The sequence below is a fragment of the Phyllobates terribilis genome, unplaced genomic scaffold (genome assembly GCF_046119375.1).
Source record: "Phyllobates terribilis strain yellow unplaced genomic scaffold, ASM4611937v1 Scaffold_55__1_contigs__length_8800988, whole genome shotgun sequence".
In the NCBI taxonomy this organism is placed as follows: domain Eukaryota; kingdom Metazoa; phylum Chordata; class Amphibia; order Anura; family Dendrobatidae; genus Phyllobates; species Phyllobates terribilis.
The window spans coordinates 7,440,334-7,455,179 of NW_027362815.1; positions in this window are offsets into that span (position 1 = coordinate 7,440,334).

Consider the following 14,846-nt stretch of genomic DNA (forward strand, 5'->3'; position numbering starts at 1 on the left):
GAGCAAAGGCGAGGGCAGATCAAAGTCAGAGCCAGAGCAGGCCGGAGCCAAGGAGAGGGCAGGCCAGAGAGAGAGAAGGCCAGAGCGAGAGCAGGCCGGAACCAGTGCGAGGGCAGGCCAGAGCCAGAGAGAGAGTAGGCCAGAGACAAGACTAGGGCAGGCGCGAGCTAGAGCGAGAGCAGGCCGGAGCCAAGGAGAGGGCAGGCCAGAGCCAGAGCGAGAGCAGGCCGGAGCCGAGGCAAGAGGAGGCCAGAACCAGAGCGAGAGCAGGCCAGAGCGAGAGAAGGCCGGAGCCAGAGCGAGAGCAGGCAGGAGCCAGGGAGAGGGCAGACCGGTCCCAAGGCGAGAGCAGGAAAGAACCAGGGAGAGAGCAGGCCGGAGCCGAGTCGAGGGCAGGCCGGAGCAAGAGCGAGAGCAGGCCGGAGCCAAGGCGAGGGTAGGCAAGAGCCAGAGCGAGAGCAGGCCGGAGCCAAGGCGAGGGCAGGCAAGAGCCAGAGTGAGAGCACGCCGGAACCAGGGCGAGTTCAGGCCAGAGCCAGAGCGAGAGCACGCCGGAACCAGGGCGAGGGCAGGCCAGAGCGAGAGCAGGCCGGAGCCAGGGCGAGGGCAGGCCAGAGCCAGAGCGAGGGCAGGCCGGAGCCAGAGCGAGGGCAGGCCAGAGCCAGAGCGAGAGCAGGCCAGAGCCAGAGCAAGAGCAGGCCAGAGCGAGAGCAGGCCGGAGCCAGGGCGAGGGCAGGCCAGAGCGAGAGTAGGCCAGAGCCAAGGCAAGGGCAGGCCAGAGCCAGAGCGAGAGAAGGCCAGAGCCAAGGCAAGGGCAGGCCGGAACCAGGGCGAGAGGAGGCCGGAGACAGGGCGAGGCCAGAGAGAGAGCAGGCAAGAGCCAGAGCGAGAGTAGGCCGAAGCCAGGGCTAGGGCAGGCCAGAGCCAGAGCGAGAGCAGGCCGGAGCCAGGGCAAGACAGAGCCAGAGCGAGAGCAAGCCAGAGCCAAGGCAACGGCAGGCCAGAGCCAGAGAGAGAGCAGGTCGGAGCCAGGGCGAGAGCAGGCCGGAGCCAATGCGAGGGCTGGCCGGAGCCAGAGCAAGGGCGAGAGCAGGCCGGCCAAGGTGAGGGTAGGCCAGAGCCAGGGCGAGGGCAGGTCAGAGTCAGAGCGAGAGCAGGCCGGAGCTAAGTCAAGGGCAGGCCAGAGGCAGAGCGACGGCAGGCCGGAGCCAGGGCGAGGGCAGGCCAGAGCCAGAGCCAGAGCAGGCCGGAGCCAGGGCGAGGGCAGGCTGGAGCCAGAGCGATAGCACACTGGAGCCAAGGCGAGGGCAGGCCAGAGCGAGGGCAGGCCGGAGCCAGAGCAAGAGCAGGCCGGAGTCAAGTTGAGGGCAGGCCAGATAGAGAGCAGGCATGAGCCAAGGTAAGGGCAGGCTGGAACCAGAGCGAGAGCAGGCCGGTAAGGCACTAGGTCGTATCCAGGGCGAGAACAGGCAGGAGCCAAGGCGAGGGCAGGCAGGAGCCAGAGAGATAGCAGGCCAGAGCCAGAGCGAGAGCAGGCCGGAGCCAGGACGAGGGCCGGCCGGAGCCAGTGCGAGAGCAGGCCGGAGACAAGGAAAGAACAGGCAAGAGACAGACAGAGCAAGCAAGAGCAAGGGCGAGGAGCAGGCCGGATCCAGGATGAGGGCAGGCCAGAGCTAGAGCAAGAGCAGGGCGAGAGCGGGCCAAAGCCAAGGTGAAGGCTGACTGGAGCCAGAGCAAGGGCAGGCCGGAGCCACGGCGAGGGCAGGCCGGAGCCAAGGCGAGGGCAGGCCGGAGCCAAAGCAAGAGCAGGCCGGAGCCAAGGCGAGAGCAGGCCGGAGCCAAGGCGAGAGCAGGCCGGAGCCAAGGCGAGGGCAGGTCAGAGCCAGAGCGAGAGCAGGTCAGAGCCAGAGCGAGAGCAGGCCGGAGCCAGGGAGAGAGCAGGCCGGAGCCAGGGCGAGGGCAGGCCAGAGCCAGATCCAAGGCAGGCCGGAGCCAGGGCGACGGCAGGCCAGAGTCAGAGCGGGAGCAGGCCGGAGCCAAGGCGAGGGCACGCCAGAGCGAGAGCAGGCCAGAGCCAGAACGAGAGCAGACCAGAGCCAGGTCGAGGGCAGGCCAGAGCGAGAGTGGGCCAGAGCCAAGGCAAGGGCTGGCCAGAGCCAGAGCGAGAGAAGGCCGGACGGAGTCAAGGCAAGGGCAGGCCGGAACCAGGGCGAAAACAGGCCGGAGCCAGGGCGAGGCCAGAGCCAGAGCAGGCCAGAGCCAAGGCAAGGGCAGGCGAGAGCGAGAGCAGGCTGGAGCCAGGGCGAGAGGAGGCCAGAGCCATGGCGAGGGCAGGCCAGAGGCAGAGCGACGGCAGGCCGGAGCCAGGGCGAGGGCAGGCCAGAGCCAGAGCGAGAGCAGGCCGGAGCCAGTGCAAGAGCAGGCCGGAGCCAGGGCAAGAGCAGGCCGGAGCCAGGGCAAGAGCAGGCCGGAGCCAAGGCGAGGGAAGGCCAGAGCGAGAGCAGGCCAGAGCCAGAGCGAGAGCAGTCCGGAGCCAAGGCAAGGAAGGGCAGGCCAGAGCCAGAGCGAGGGAAGGCCAGAGCCAGAGCAGTTCAGAGCCAGGGAGAGAGCAGGACGTAGCCAAGGCGAGGGCAGGCCAGAGCCCGAGCTCTGGCATAGTGGAGCCAGGGCGAGGGCAGGACGGAGCTAGAGCGAGAGCAGGTTGGAGCCAAGGCGAGAGCAGGCCGCAGCCAAGGCGAGGGCAGGCCAGAGGCAGAGCCAGGGTAGGCCAGAGCAAGAGCAGGCCAGAGCGAGAGCAGGCCGGAGCCCAGGCAAGGGCAGACCAGAGCCAAAGTGAGAGCAGGCCAGAGCCAGAGAGAGAGCAGCCCGGAGCCAAGGCGAAGAAGGCAGGCTAGAGCCAGAGAAAGAGCAGGCCAGAGCCAGAGCGAGAGCAGGCCGGAGCAAAGGCAGGCCAGAGCCAGAGCGAGAGCAGGCCGGAGCCAAGACGAGGGCAGGCCAGAGCGAGAGCAGGCCGGAGCCAAAGCGAGGGCAGGCCAGAGCGAGAGCAGGTCGGAGGAAAGCGAGGACAGGCCAGAGCCAGAGCGAGTGCAGGCCGGAACCAAGTCGAGGGCAGGCCAGAGCCAGAGCAAAAGCAGGCCAGAGCCAGAGCGAGAGCAGTCCGGAGCCAAGGAAAGGGCAGGCCACAGCCAGAGGTAGAGCAGGCTTGAGCCAGAGCGAGGGCAGGCCGGAGCCAAGGCGAAGGCAGGCCAGAACCAGAGCGAGAGCAGGCCGGAGTCAAGACGAGGGCAGGCCAGAGCAAGAGCAGTCCGGAGCCAGGGCAAGGGCAGGCCAGAGCCAAAGCAAGAGCAGGCCGGAGCCAGGACGAGGGCAGGCTGGAGCCAGAGCAAGAGCAGGCCGGAGCCAAGGCGAGAGTAGGCCGGAGCCAAGGCGAGGGCAGGCCAGAGCCAGAGCTGAGCAGGCCGGAGCCATGGCGAGGGCAGGCCACAGACAGATCCAGAGCAGGCCGGAGCCAGGGCGAGGGCAGGCCAGAGTCAGAGCGAGAGCAGGCCGGAGCCAAAGCGAGGGCACGCCAGAGCGAGAGCAGGCCAGAGAGAGAGCAGGCCAGAGCGAGAGCAGGCCAGAGCGAGAGCAGGCCGGAGCCAGGGCGAGGGCAGGCCAGAGCGAGAGTAGGCCAGAGCCAAGGCAAGGGCAGGCCAGAGCCAGAGCGAGAGAAGGCCAGAGCCAAGGCAAGGGCAGGCCGGAACCAGGGCGAGAGGAGGCTGGAGACAGGGCGAGGCCAGAGAGAGAGCAGGCAAGAGCCAGAGCGAGAGTAGGCCGAAGCCAGGGCTAGGGCAGGCCAGAGCCAGAGCGAGAGCAGGCCGGAGCCAGGGCAAGACAGAGCCAGAGCGAGAGCATGCAGAGCCAAGGCAAGGGCAGGCCAGAGCCAGAGAGAGAGCAGGTCGGGGCCAGGGCGAGAGCAGGCCGGAGCCAATGCGAGGGCTGGCCGGAGCCAGAGCAAGGGCAGGCCGGAGCCAGAGCAAGGGCAGGCCGGAGTCAGGGCGAGGGCAGGCCGGAGTCAGGGCGAGGGCAGGCAGGAGCCAGAGCGAGAGCAGGCCGGAGCCAAGGCGAGAGCAGGCCGGAGCCAAGGCGAGGGTAGGCCAGAGCCAGGGCAAGGGCAGGTCAGAGTCAGAGCGAGAGCAGGCCGGAGCTAAGGCAAGGGCAGGCCAGAGCCAGAGAGAGCAGGCCGGAGCCAAGGCATGGGCAGGCCAGAGCCAGAGAGAGCAGGCCGGAGCCAGGGCGAGGGCAGGCCAGAGCCAGAGCGAGAGCAGGTCGGAGGCAGGGCGAGAGCAGGCCGGAGCCAATGCGAGGGCTGGCCGGAGCCAGAGCAAGGGCAAGCCGGACTCAGAGAGAGGGCAGGCAGTAGCCAGAGCGAGAGCAGGCCAGAGCCAAGGCGAGAGCAGGCCGGAGTCAAGGCAAGGGTAGGCCAGAGCCAAGCCAAGGGCAGGCCGGAGCCAGAGATAGAGAAGGCCAGAGCCAAGCAAGGGCAGGCCGGAACCAGGGCGAGCGCAGGCAGGAGAAAGGGCGGGGCCAGAGCCAGAGTGAGAGTAGGCCAGAGCCAGGGCAAGGGCAGGCCAGAGCCAGAGAGAGAGCAGGCTGGAGCCAGGGCGAGGGCAGGCCAGAGCCAGAGGGAGAGCAGTTCAGAGCCAGAGCGAGAGCAGGCCGGATCCAAGGCGACGGCAGGCCGAAACCAGAGCGAGAGAATGCCGGAGCCAGGGCGAGAGCAGGCCGGAGCCAGAGCGAGGGCAGGCCGGAGCCAGAGCGAGAGCAGGCCGGAGCCAGAGCGAGGGCAGCCCGGAGCCAGAGTGAGAGCAGGCCGGAGCCAGGGCGAGGGCAGGCCAGAGCTAGACCGAGAACAGGCCGGAGCCAGGGCGAGGGCAGGCCGGAGCCAGAGCGAGGGCATGCCGGAGCCAGATACAGGGCAGGCCGGAGCCAGGGCGAGGGCAGAGCGGAGCTAGGGCGAGAGCAGGCCGGAGCCAAGGCGAGCGAGGGCAGGCCGGAGCCAGAGCAGGAGCAGGCCGGAGCCAAGACGAGGGCTGGCCAGAGCCAGAGCAAGGGCAGGCCGAAGCCAGAGGAAGGGCAGGCCGAAGCCAGGGAGAGGGCAGGCCGAAGCCAGAGCGAGAACAGGCCGTAGCCAGGGCGAGAGGAGGCCGGAGCAAAGGCGAGGGCAGATCAAAGTCAGAGCCAGAGCAGGCCGGAGCCAAGGAGAGGGCAGGCCAGAGAGAGAGAAGGCCAGAGCGAGAGCAGGCCGGAACCAGTGCGAGGGCAGGTCAGAGCCAGAGAGAGAGTAGGCCAGAGACAAGACTAGGGCAGGCGCGAGCTAGAGCGAGAGCAGGCCGGAGCCAAGGAGAGGGCAGGCCAGAGCCAGAGCGAGAGCAGGCCGGAGCCGAGGCAAGAGGAGGCCAGAACCAGAGCGAGAGCAGGCCGGAGCCAGAGCGAGAGCAGGCAGGAGCCAGGGAGAGGGCAGACCGGTCCCAAGGCGAGAGCAGGAAAGAACCAGGGAGAGAGCAGGCCGGAGCCGAGTCGAGGGCAGGCCGGAGCAAGAGCGAGAGCAGGCCGGAGCCAAGGCGAGGGTAGGCAAGAGCCAGAGCGAGAGCAGGCCGGAGCCAAGGCGAGGGCAGGCAAGAGCCAGAGTGAGAGCACGCCGGAACCAGGGCGAGTTCAGGCCAGAGCCAGAGCGAGAGCAGGCCGGAGCTAAGGCAAGGGCAGGCCAGAGCCAGAGAGAGCAGGCCGGAGCCAAGGCATGGCCAGGCCAGAGCCAGAGAGAGCACGCCGGAACCAGGGCGAGGGCAGGCCAGAGCGAGAGCAGGCCGGAGCCAGGGCGAGGGCAGGCCAGAGCCAGAGCGAGGGCAGGCCGGAGCCAGAGCGAGAGCAGGCCAGAGCCAGAGCGAGAGCAGGCCAGAGCCAGAGCGAGAGCAGGCCAGAGCCAGAGCGAGAGCAGGCCAGAGCGAGAGCAGGCCGGAGCCAGGGCGAGGGCAGGCCAGAGCGAGAGTAGGCCAGAGCCAAGGCAAGGGCAGGCCAGAGCCAGAGCGAGAGAAGGCCAGAGCCAAGGCAAGGGCAGGCCGGAACCAGGGCGAGAGGAGGCCGGAGACAGGGCGAGGCCAGAGAGAGAGCAGGCAAGAGCCAGAGCGAGAGTAGGCCGAAGCCAGGGCTAGGGCAGGCCAGAGCCAGAGCAGGCCGGAGCCAGGGCAAGACAGAGCCAGAGCGAGAGCAAGCCAGAGCCAAGGCAAGGGCAGGCCAGAGCCAGAGAGAGAGCAGGTCGGAGCCAGGGCGAGAGCAGGCCGGAGCCAATGCGAGGGCTGGCCGGAGCCAGAGCAAGGGCGAGAGCAGGCCGGCCAAGGTGAGGGTAGGCCAGAGCCAGGGCGAGGGCAGGTCAGAGTCAGAGCGAGAGCAGGCCGGAGCTAAGTCAAGGGCAGGCCAGAGGCAGAGCGACGGCAGGCCGGAGCCAGGGCGAGGGCAGGCCAGAGTCAGAGCCAGAGCAGGCCGGAGCCAGGGCGAGGGCAGGCTGGAGCCAGAGCGATAGCACACTGGAGCCAAGGCGAGGGCAGGCCAGAGCGAGGGCAGGCCGGAGCCAGAGCAAGAGCAGGCCGGAGTCAAGTTGAGGGCAGGCCAGATAGAGAGCAGGCATGAGCCAAGGTAAGGGCAGGCTGGAACCAGAGCGAGAGCAGGCCGGTAAGGCACTAGGTCGTATCCAGGGCGAGAACAGGCAGGAGCCAAGGCGAGGGCAGGCAGGAGCCAGAGAGATAGCAGGCCAGAGCCAGAGCGAGAGCAGGCCGGAGCCAGGACGAGGGCCGGCCGGAGCCAGTGCGAGAGCAGGCCGGAGACAAGGAAAGAACAGGCAAGAGCCAGACAGAGCAAGCAAGAGCAAGGGCGAGGAGCAGGCCGGATCCAGGATGAGGGCAGGCCAGAGCTAGAGCAAGAGCAGGGCGAGAGCGGGCCAAAGCCAAGGTGAAGGCTGACTGGAGCCAGAGCAAGGGCAGGCCGGAGCCACGGCGAGGGCAGGCCGGAGCCAAGGCGAGGGCAGGCCGGAGCCAAAGCAAGAGCAGGCCGGAGCCAAGGCGAGAGCAGGCCGGAGCCAAGGCGAGAGCAGGCCGGAGCCAAGGCGAGGGCAGGTCAGAGCCAGAGCGAGAGCAGGTCAGAGCCAGAGCGAGAGCAGGCCGGAGCCAGGGAGAGAGCAGGCCGGAGCCAGGGTGAGGGCAGGCCAGAGCCAGATCCAAGGCAGGCCGGAGCCAGGGCGAGGGCAGGCCAGAGTCAGAGCGGGAGCAGGCCGGAGCCAAGGCGAGGGCACGCCAGAGCGAGAGCAGGCCAGAGCCAGAACGAGAGCAGACCAGAGCCAGGTCGAGGGCAGGCCAGAGCGAGAGTGGGCCAGAGCCAAGGCAAGGGCTGGCCAGAGCCAGAGCGAGAGAAGGCCGGACGGAGTCAAGGCAAGGGCAGGCCGGAACCAGGGCGAAAACAGGCTGGAGCCAGGGCGAGGCCAGAGCCAGAGCAGGCCAGAGCCAAGGCAAGGGCAGGCGAGAGCGAGAGCAGGCTGGAGCCAGGGCGAGAGGAGGCCAGAGCCATGGCGAGGGCAGGCCAGAGGCAGAGCGACGGCAGGCCAGAGCCAAGGTGAGGGCAGGCCAGAGCCAGAGCTGAGCAGGCCGGAGCCATGGCGAGGGCAGGCCACAGACAGATCCAGAGCAGGCCGGAGCCAGGGCGAGGGCAGGCCAGAGTCAGAGCGAGAGCAGGCCGGAGCCAAAGCGAGGGCACGCCAGAGCGAGAGCAGGCCAGAGAGAGAGCAGGCCAGAGCGAGAGCAGGCCGGAGCCAGGGCGAGGGCAGGCCAGAGCGAGAGTAGGCCAGAGCCAAGGCAAGGGCAGGCCAGAGCCAGAGCGAGAGAAGGCCAGAGCCAAGGCAAGGGCAGGCCGGAACCAGGGCGAGAGGAGGCCGGAGACAGGGCGAGGCCAGAGAGAGAGCAGGCAAGAGCCAGAGCGAGAGTAGGCCGAAGCCAGGGCTAGGGCAGGCCAGAGCCAGAGCGAGAGCAGGCCGGAGCCAGGGCAAGACAGAGCCAGAGCGAGAGCAAGCCAGAGCCAAGGCAAGGGCAGGCCAGAGCCAGAGAGAGAGCAGGTCGGAGCCAGGGCGAGAGCAGGCCGGAGCCAATGCGAGGGCTGGCCGGAGCCAGAGCAAGGGCAGGCCGGAGCCAGAGCAAGGGCAGGCCGGAGCCAGAGCAAGGGCAGGCCGGAGTCAGGGCGAGGGCAGGCCGGAGTCAGGGCGAGGGCAGGCCGGAGTCAGGGCGAGGGCAGGCAGGAGCCAGAGCGAGAGCAGGCCGGAGCCAAGGCGAGAGCAGGCCGGAGCTAAGGCGAGGGTTGGCCAGAGCCAGGGCAAGGGCAGGTCAGAGTCAGAGCGAGAGCAGGCCGGAGCTAAGGCAAGGGCAGGCCAGAGCCAGAGAGAGCAGGCCGGAGCCAAGGCATGGGCAGGCCAGAGCCAGAGAGAGCAGGCCGGAGCCAGGGCGAGGGCAGGCCAGAGCCAGAGCGAGAGCAGGTCGGAGGCAGGGCGAGAGCAGGCCGGAGCCAATGCGAGGGCTGGCCGGAGCCAGAGCAAGGGCAAGCCGGACTCAGAGAGAGGGCAGGCAGTAGCCAGAGCGAGAGCAGGCCAGAGCCAAGGCGAGGGTAGGCCAGAGCCAAGGCAAGGGCAGGCCGGAGCCAGAGATAGAGAAGGCCAGAGCCAAGCAAGGGCAGGCCGGAACCAGGGCGAGCGCAGGCAGGAGAAAGGGCGGGGCCAGAGCCAGAGTGAGAGTAGGCCAGAGCCAGGGCAAGGGCAGGCCAGAGCCAGAGAGAGAGCAGGCTGGAGCCAGGGCGAGGGCAGGCCAGAGCCAGAGGGAGAGCAGTTCAGAGCCAGAGCGAGAGCAGGCCGGATCCAAGGCGACGGCAGGCCGAAACCGGAGCGAGAGAATGCCGGAGCCAGGGCGAGAGCAGGCCGGAGCCAGAGCGAGGGCAGGCCGGAGCCAGAGCGAGAGCAGGCCGGAGCCAGAGCGAGGGCAGCCCGGAGCCAGAGTGAGAGCAGGCCGGAGCCAGAGCGAGGGCAGCCCGGAGCCAGAGTGAGAGCAGGCCGGAGCCAAGGCGAGGGCAGGCCGGAGCCAGAGCAGGAGCAGGCCGGAGCCAAGGCGAGGGCTGGCCAGAGCCAGAGCAAGGGCAGGCCGAAGCCAGAGCAAGGGCAGGCCGAAGCCAGGGAGAGGGCAGGCCGAAGCCAGAGCGAGAACAGGCCGTAGCCAGGGCGAGAGGAGGCCGGAGCAAAGGCGAGGGCAGATCAAAGTCAGAGCCAGAGCAGGCCGGAGCCAAGGAGAGGGCAGGCCAGAGAGAGAGAAGGCCAGAGCGAGAGCAGGCCGGAACCAGTGCGAGGGCAGGCCAGAGCCAGAGAGAGAGTAGGCCAGAGACAAGACTAGGGCAGGCGCGAGCTAGAGCGAGAGCAGGCCGGAGCCAAGGAGAGGGCAGGCCAGAGCCAGAGCGAGAGCAGGCCGGAGCCGAGGCAAGAGGAGGCCAGAACCAGAGCGAGAGCAGGCGAGAGCAGGCCGGAGCCAGAGCGAGAGCAGGCAGGAGCCAGGGAGAGGGCAGACCGGTCCCAAGGCGAGAGCAGGAAAGAACCAGGGAGAGAGCAGGCCGGAGCCGAGTCGAGGGCAGGCCGGAGCAAGAGCGAGAGCAGGCCGGAGCCAAGGCGAGGGTAGGCAAGAGCCAGAGCGAGAGAAGGCCGGAGCCAAGGCGAGGGCAGGCAAGAGCCAGAGTGAGAGCACGCCGGAACCAGGGCGAGTTCAGGCCAGAGCCAGAGCGAGAGCACGCCGGAACCAGGGCGAGGGCAGGCCAGAGCGAGAGCAGGCCGGAGCCAGGGCGAGGGCAGGCCAGAGCCAGAGCGAGGGCAGGCCAGAGCCAGAGCGAGGGCAGGCCGGAGCCAGAGCGAGAGCAGGCCAGAGCCAGAGCGAGAGCAGGCCAGAGCCAGAGCGAGAGCAGGCCGGAGCCAGAGCAAGAGCAGGCCAGAGCGAGAGCAGGCCGGAGCCAGGGCGAGGGCAGGCCAGAGCGAGAGTAGGCCAGAGCCAAGGCAAGGGCAGGCCAGAGCCAGAGCGAGAGAAGGCCAGAGCCAAGGCAAGGGCAGGCCGGAACCAGGGCGAGAGGAGGCCGGAGACAGGGCGAGGCCAGAGAGAGAGCAGGCAAGAGCCAGAGCGAGAGTAGGCCGAAGCCAGGGCTAGGGCAGGCCAGAGCCAGAGCGAGAGCAGGCCGGAGACAGGGCAAGACAGAGCCAGAGCGAGAGCAAGCCAGAGCCAAGGCAAGGGCAGGCCAGAGCCAGAGAGAGAGCAGGTCGGAGCCAGGGCGAGAGCAGGCCGGAGCCAATGCGAGGGCTGGCCGGAGCCAGAGCAAGGGCAGGCCGGAGCCAGAGCAAGGGCAGGCCGGAGCCAGAGCAAGGGCAGGCCGGAGTCAGGGCGAGGGCAGGCCGGAGTCAGGGCGAGGGCAGGCCGGAGTCAGGGCGAGGGCAGGCAGGAGCCAGAGCGAGAGCAGGCCAGAGCAAAGGAAAGAGCAGGCCGGAGCCAAGGCGAGGGTAGGCCAGAGCCAGGGCGAGGGCAGGTCAGAGTCAGAGCGAGAGCAGGTCGGAGCTAAGGCAAGGGCAGGCCAGAGCCAGAGAGAGCAGGCCGGAGCCAAGGCATGGGCAGGCCAGAGCCAGAGAGAGCAGGCCGGAGCCAGGGCGAGGGCAGGCCAGAGCCAGAGCGAGAACAGGTCGGAGGCAGGGCGAGAGCAGGCCGGAGCCAATGCGAGGGCTGGCCGGAGCCAGAGCAAGGGCAAGCCGGAGTCAGAGAGAGGGCAGGCAGTAGCCAGAGCGAGAGCAGGCCAGAGCCAAGGCGAGAGCAGGCCGGAGTCAAGGCGAGGGTAGGCCAGAGCCAAGGCAAGGGCAGGCCGGAGCCAGAGATAGAGAAGGCCAGAGCCAAGCAAGGGCAGGCCGGAACCAGGGCGAGCGCAGGCAGGAGAAAGGGCGGGGCCAGAGCCAGAGTGAGAGTAGGCCAGAGCCAGGGCAAGGGCAGGCCAGAGCCAGAGAGAGAGCAGGCTGGAGCCAGGGCGAGGGCAGGCCAGAGCCAGAGGGAGAGCAGTTCAGAGCCAGAGCGAGAGCAGGCCGGATCCAAGGCGACGGCAGGCCGAAACCAGAGCGAGAGAATGCCGGAGCCAGGGCGAGAGCAGGCCGGAGCCAGAGCGAGGGCAGGCCGGAGCCAGAGCGAGAGCAGGCCGGAGCCAGAGCGAGGGCAGCCCGGAGCCAGAGTGAGAGCAGGCCGGAGCCAGGGCGAGGGCAGGCCAGAGCTAGACCGAGAACAGGCCGGAGCCAGGGCGAGGGCAGGCCAGAGCCAGAGCGAGGGCATGCCGGAGCCAGATACAGGGCAGGCCGGAGCCAGGGCGAGGGCAGAGCGGAGCTAGGGCGAGAGCAGGCCGGAGCCAAGGCGAGGGCAGGCCGGAGCCAGAGCAGGAGCAGGCCGGAGCCAAGGCGAGGGCTGGCCAGAGCCAGAGCAAGGGCAGGCCGAAGCCAGAGCAAGGGCAGGCCGAAGCCAGGGAGAGGGCAGGCCGAAGCCAGAGCGAGAACAGGCCGTAGCCAGGGCGAGAGGAGGCCGGAGCAAAGGCGAGGGCAGATCAAAGTCAGAGCCAGAGCAGGCCGGAGCCAAGGAGAGGGCAGGCCAGAGAGAGAGAAGGCCAGAGCGAGAGCAGGCCGGAACCAGTGCGAGGGCAGGCCAGAGCCAGAGAGAGAGTAGGCCAGAGACAAGACTAGGGCAGGCGCGAGCTAGAGCGAGAGCAGGCCGGAGCCAAGGAGAGGGCAGGCCAGAGCCAGAGCGAGAGCAGGCCGGAGCCGAGGCAAGAGGAGGCCAGAACCAGAGCGAGAGCAGGCCAGAGCGAGAGCAGGCCGGAGCCAGAGCGAGAGCAGGCAGGAGCCAGGGAGAGGGCAGACCGGTCCCAAGGCGAGAGCAGGAAAGAACCAGGTAGAGAGCAGGCCGGAGCCGAGTCGAGGGCAGGCAAGAGCCAGAGCGAGAGCAGGCCGGAGCCAAGGCGAGGGCAGGCAAGAGCCAGAGTGAGAGCATGCCGGAACCAGGGCGAGTTCAGGCCAGAGCCAGAGCGAGAGCACGCCGGAACCAGGGCGAGGGCAGGCCAGAGCGAGAGCAGGCCGGAGCCAGGGCGAGGGCAGGCCAGAGCCAGAGCGAGGGCAGGCCGGAGCCAGAGCGAGAGCAGGCCAGAGCCAGAGCGGGAGCAGGCCAGAGCCAGAGCGGGAGCAGGCCGGAGCCAGAGCGAGAGCAGGCCGGAGCCAGAGCGAGAGCAGGCCGGAGCCAGAGCGAGAGCAGGCCGGAGCCAGAGCGAGAGCAGGCCGGAGCCAGAGCGAGGGCAGGACGGAGCCAGGGCGAGGGCAGGACGGAGCCAGGGCGAGGGCAGGACGGAGCCAGGGCGAGGGCAGAACGGAGCCAGAGCGAGAGCAGGCCGGAGCAAGGGCGAGGGCAGGCCAGAGCTAGAGTGAGGGCAGGCCAGAGACGGCGCGGGGGAAGGCAAGAGTCAGAGCAGGCCGGAACCAGGGCGAGGGCAGGCCAGAGCCAGAGCAGGCCAGAGCCTGGGCGAGGGCAGGCCAGAGCCAGAGCAGGCCAGAGCCTGGGCGAGGGCAGGCCAGAGCCAGAGCGAGAGCAGGCCGGAGCCAGGGCGAGGGTAGGCCGGAGCTAGAGCGAGGGCAGGCCGGAGCCAGAGAGAGAGCAAGCCGGAGCCAGAGCGAGAGCAGGCCGGAGCCAGGGCGAGGGTAGGCCGGAGCCACGGCGAGGGCAGGACAGAGCCAAGGAGTGGGCAGGCGAGAGCTAGAGCGAGAGCAGGCCGGAGCCAGAACGAGAGCAGGCCGGAGCCAGGGCGAGGGAAGGCCGGAGCCAGGGCGAGGGCAGGACGGAGCCAGAGCGAGAGCAGGCCGGAGCAAGGGCGAGGGCAGGCCAGAGCCAAAATGAGAGCAGGCCAGATTCAGGGCGAGAGCAGGCCGAAGCCAAGGCAAGGGCAGGCCAGAGCGAGAGCAGGCTGGAGCCAGAGCGAGAGCAGGCCGGAGCCAGGGCGAGGGCAGGCCAGAGCCAGAACGAGAGCAGGCCGGAGCCAGGGTGAGGGCAGGCCGGAGCCAAAATGAGAGCAGGCCAGATTCAGGGCGAGAGCAGGCCGAAGCCAAGGCAAGGGCAGGTCAGAGCGAGAGCAGGCCGGAGCCAGAGCGAGAGCAGGCCGGAGACAAGGCGAGAGCAGGCCGGAGCCAGTACGAGAGCAGGCCAGAGTCAGAGCGAGAGCAGGACAGATCCAGGGCAAAGGCAGGCCAGAGCCAGAGCGAGAGCAGGCCGGAGCCAGGATATTTCAAAGCAAGCAGACCTCTAATATGGGCCATAGAAGTATGTATAGATTTACATTTCTATAACCTTTATGCCCATATTAGAGGTCTGATAAGTCCTAGGGGGTGACAGATTCCCTTTAACCCCTTAAGCCCCGCGGGTGGTTTGCACGTTAATGACCGGGCCAATTTTTACAATTCTGACCACTGTCACTTTATGAGGTAATTACTCTGGAACGCTTCAACGGATCCCCCTGATTCTGAGATTGTTTTTTCGTGACATATTGTACTTCATGATTGTGGAAAAATTTCTTTGATATCACTTGCGTTTATTTGTGAAAAAAACGGAAATTTGGCGAAAATTTTGAAAATTTTGCAATTTTCAAAATTTGAATTTTTAAGCCCTGAAATCAGAGCGATATGTCACACAAAAGAGTTAATAAATAACATTTCCCACATGTCTACTTTACATCAGCACAATTTTGGAACCAAAATTTTTTTTTGTTAGGGAGCTATAAGGGTTAAAAGTTGACCAGCGATTTCTCATTTTTCCAACAAAATTTACAAAACCATTTTTTTAGGGACCACATCACATTTGAAGTCACTTTGAGAGGTCTTTATGACAGAAAATACCCAAAAGTGACACCATTCTAAAAACTGCACCCCTCAAGGTGCTCAAAACCACATTCAAGAACTTTATTAACCCTTCAGGTGCTTCATAGGAATTTTTTGAATGTGGAAGAAAAAAATGAACATTTAACTTTTTTCACAAAAATGTTACTTTAGACCCAATTTTTTTTATTTTCACAGGGGTAACAAGAAAAAATGGACCGCAAAATTTGTTGTGCAATTTCCCCTGGGCACGCAGATACCCAATATTTGGGGAAAAAACACTGTTTGGGCGCACTGTAGGGCTCGGAAGGGAAGGAGCGCCATTTGACTTTTTGATTGTAAAATTTGCTTGAATAATTAGCGGACACCATGTTGCGTTTAGAGAGCCCCTGTGTGCCCAAACATTGGAGCTCCCCCACAAGTGACCCCATTTTGGAAACTAGACCCCCCAAGGCACCTATCTAGATGCATAGTGAGCAGTTGGAACCCCCAGGTGCTTCACAAATTGATTCGTAACAATGAAAAAGTGTTTTTTTTTTTCACTTTTTCATTTTTACGAATCAATTTGTGAAGCACCTGGGGTTCCAAGTGCTCACTATGCATCTAGATAGGTGCCTTGGGGGGTCTAGTTTCCAAAATGGGGTCACTTGTGGGGGAGCTCCAATGTTTGGGCACACAGGGACTCTCTAAATGCAACATGGTATCCGCTAACAAATTGAATGGAAAATCGGCTCAAATTGTTAGCGGACACCACATTGCGTTTGGAGAGCCCCTCTGTGCCCAAACTTTGGAGCTCCCCCACAAGTGACCCCATTTTGGAAACTAGACCCCCCAAGGCACCTTTCTAGATGCATAGTGAGCACTTGGAACC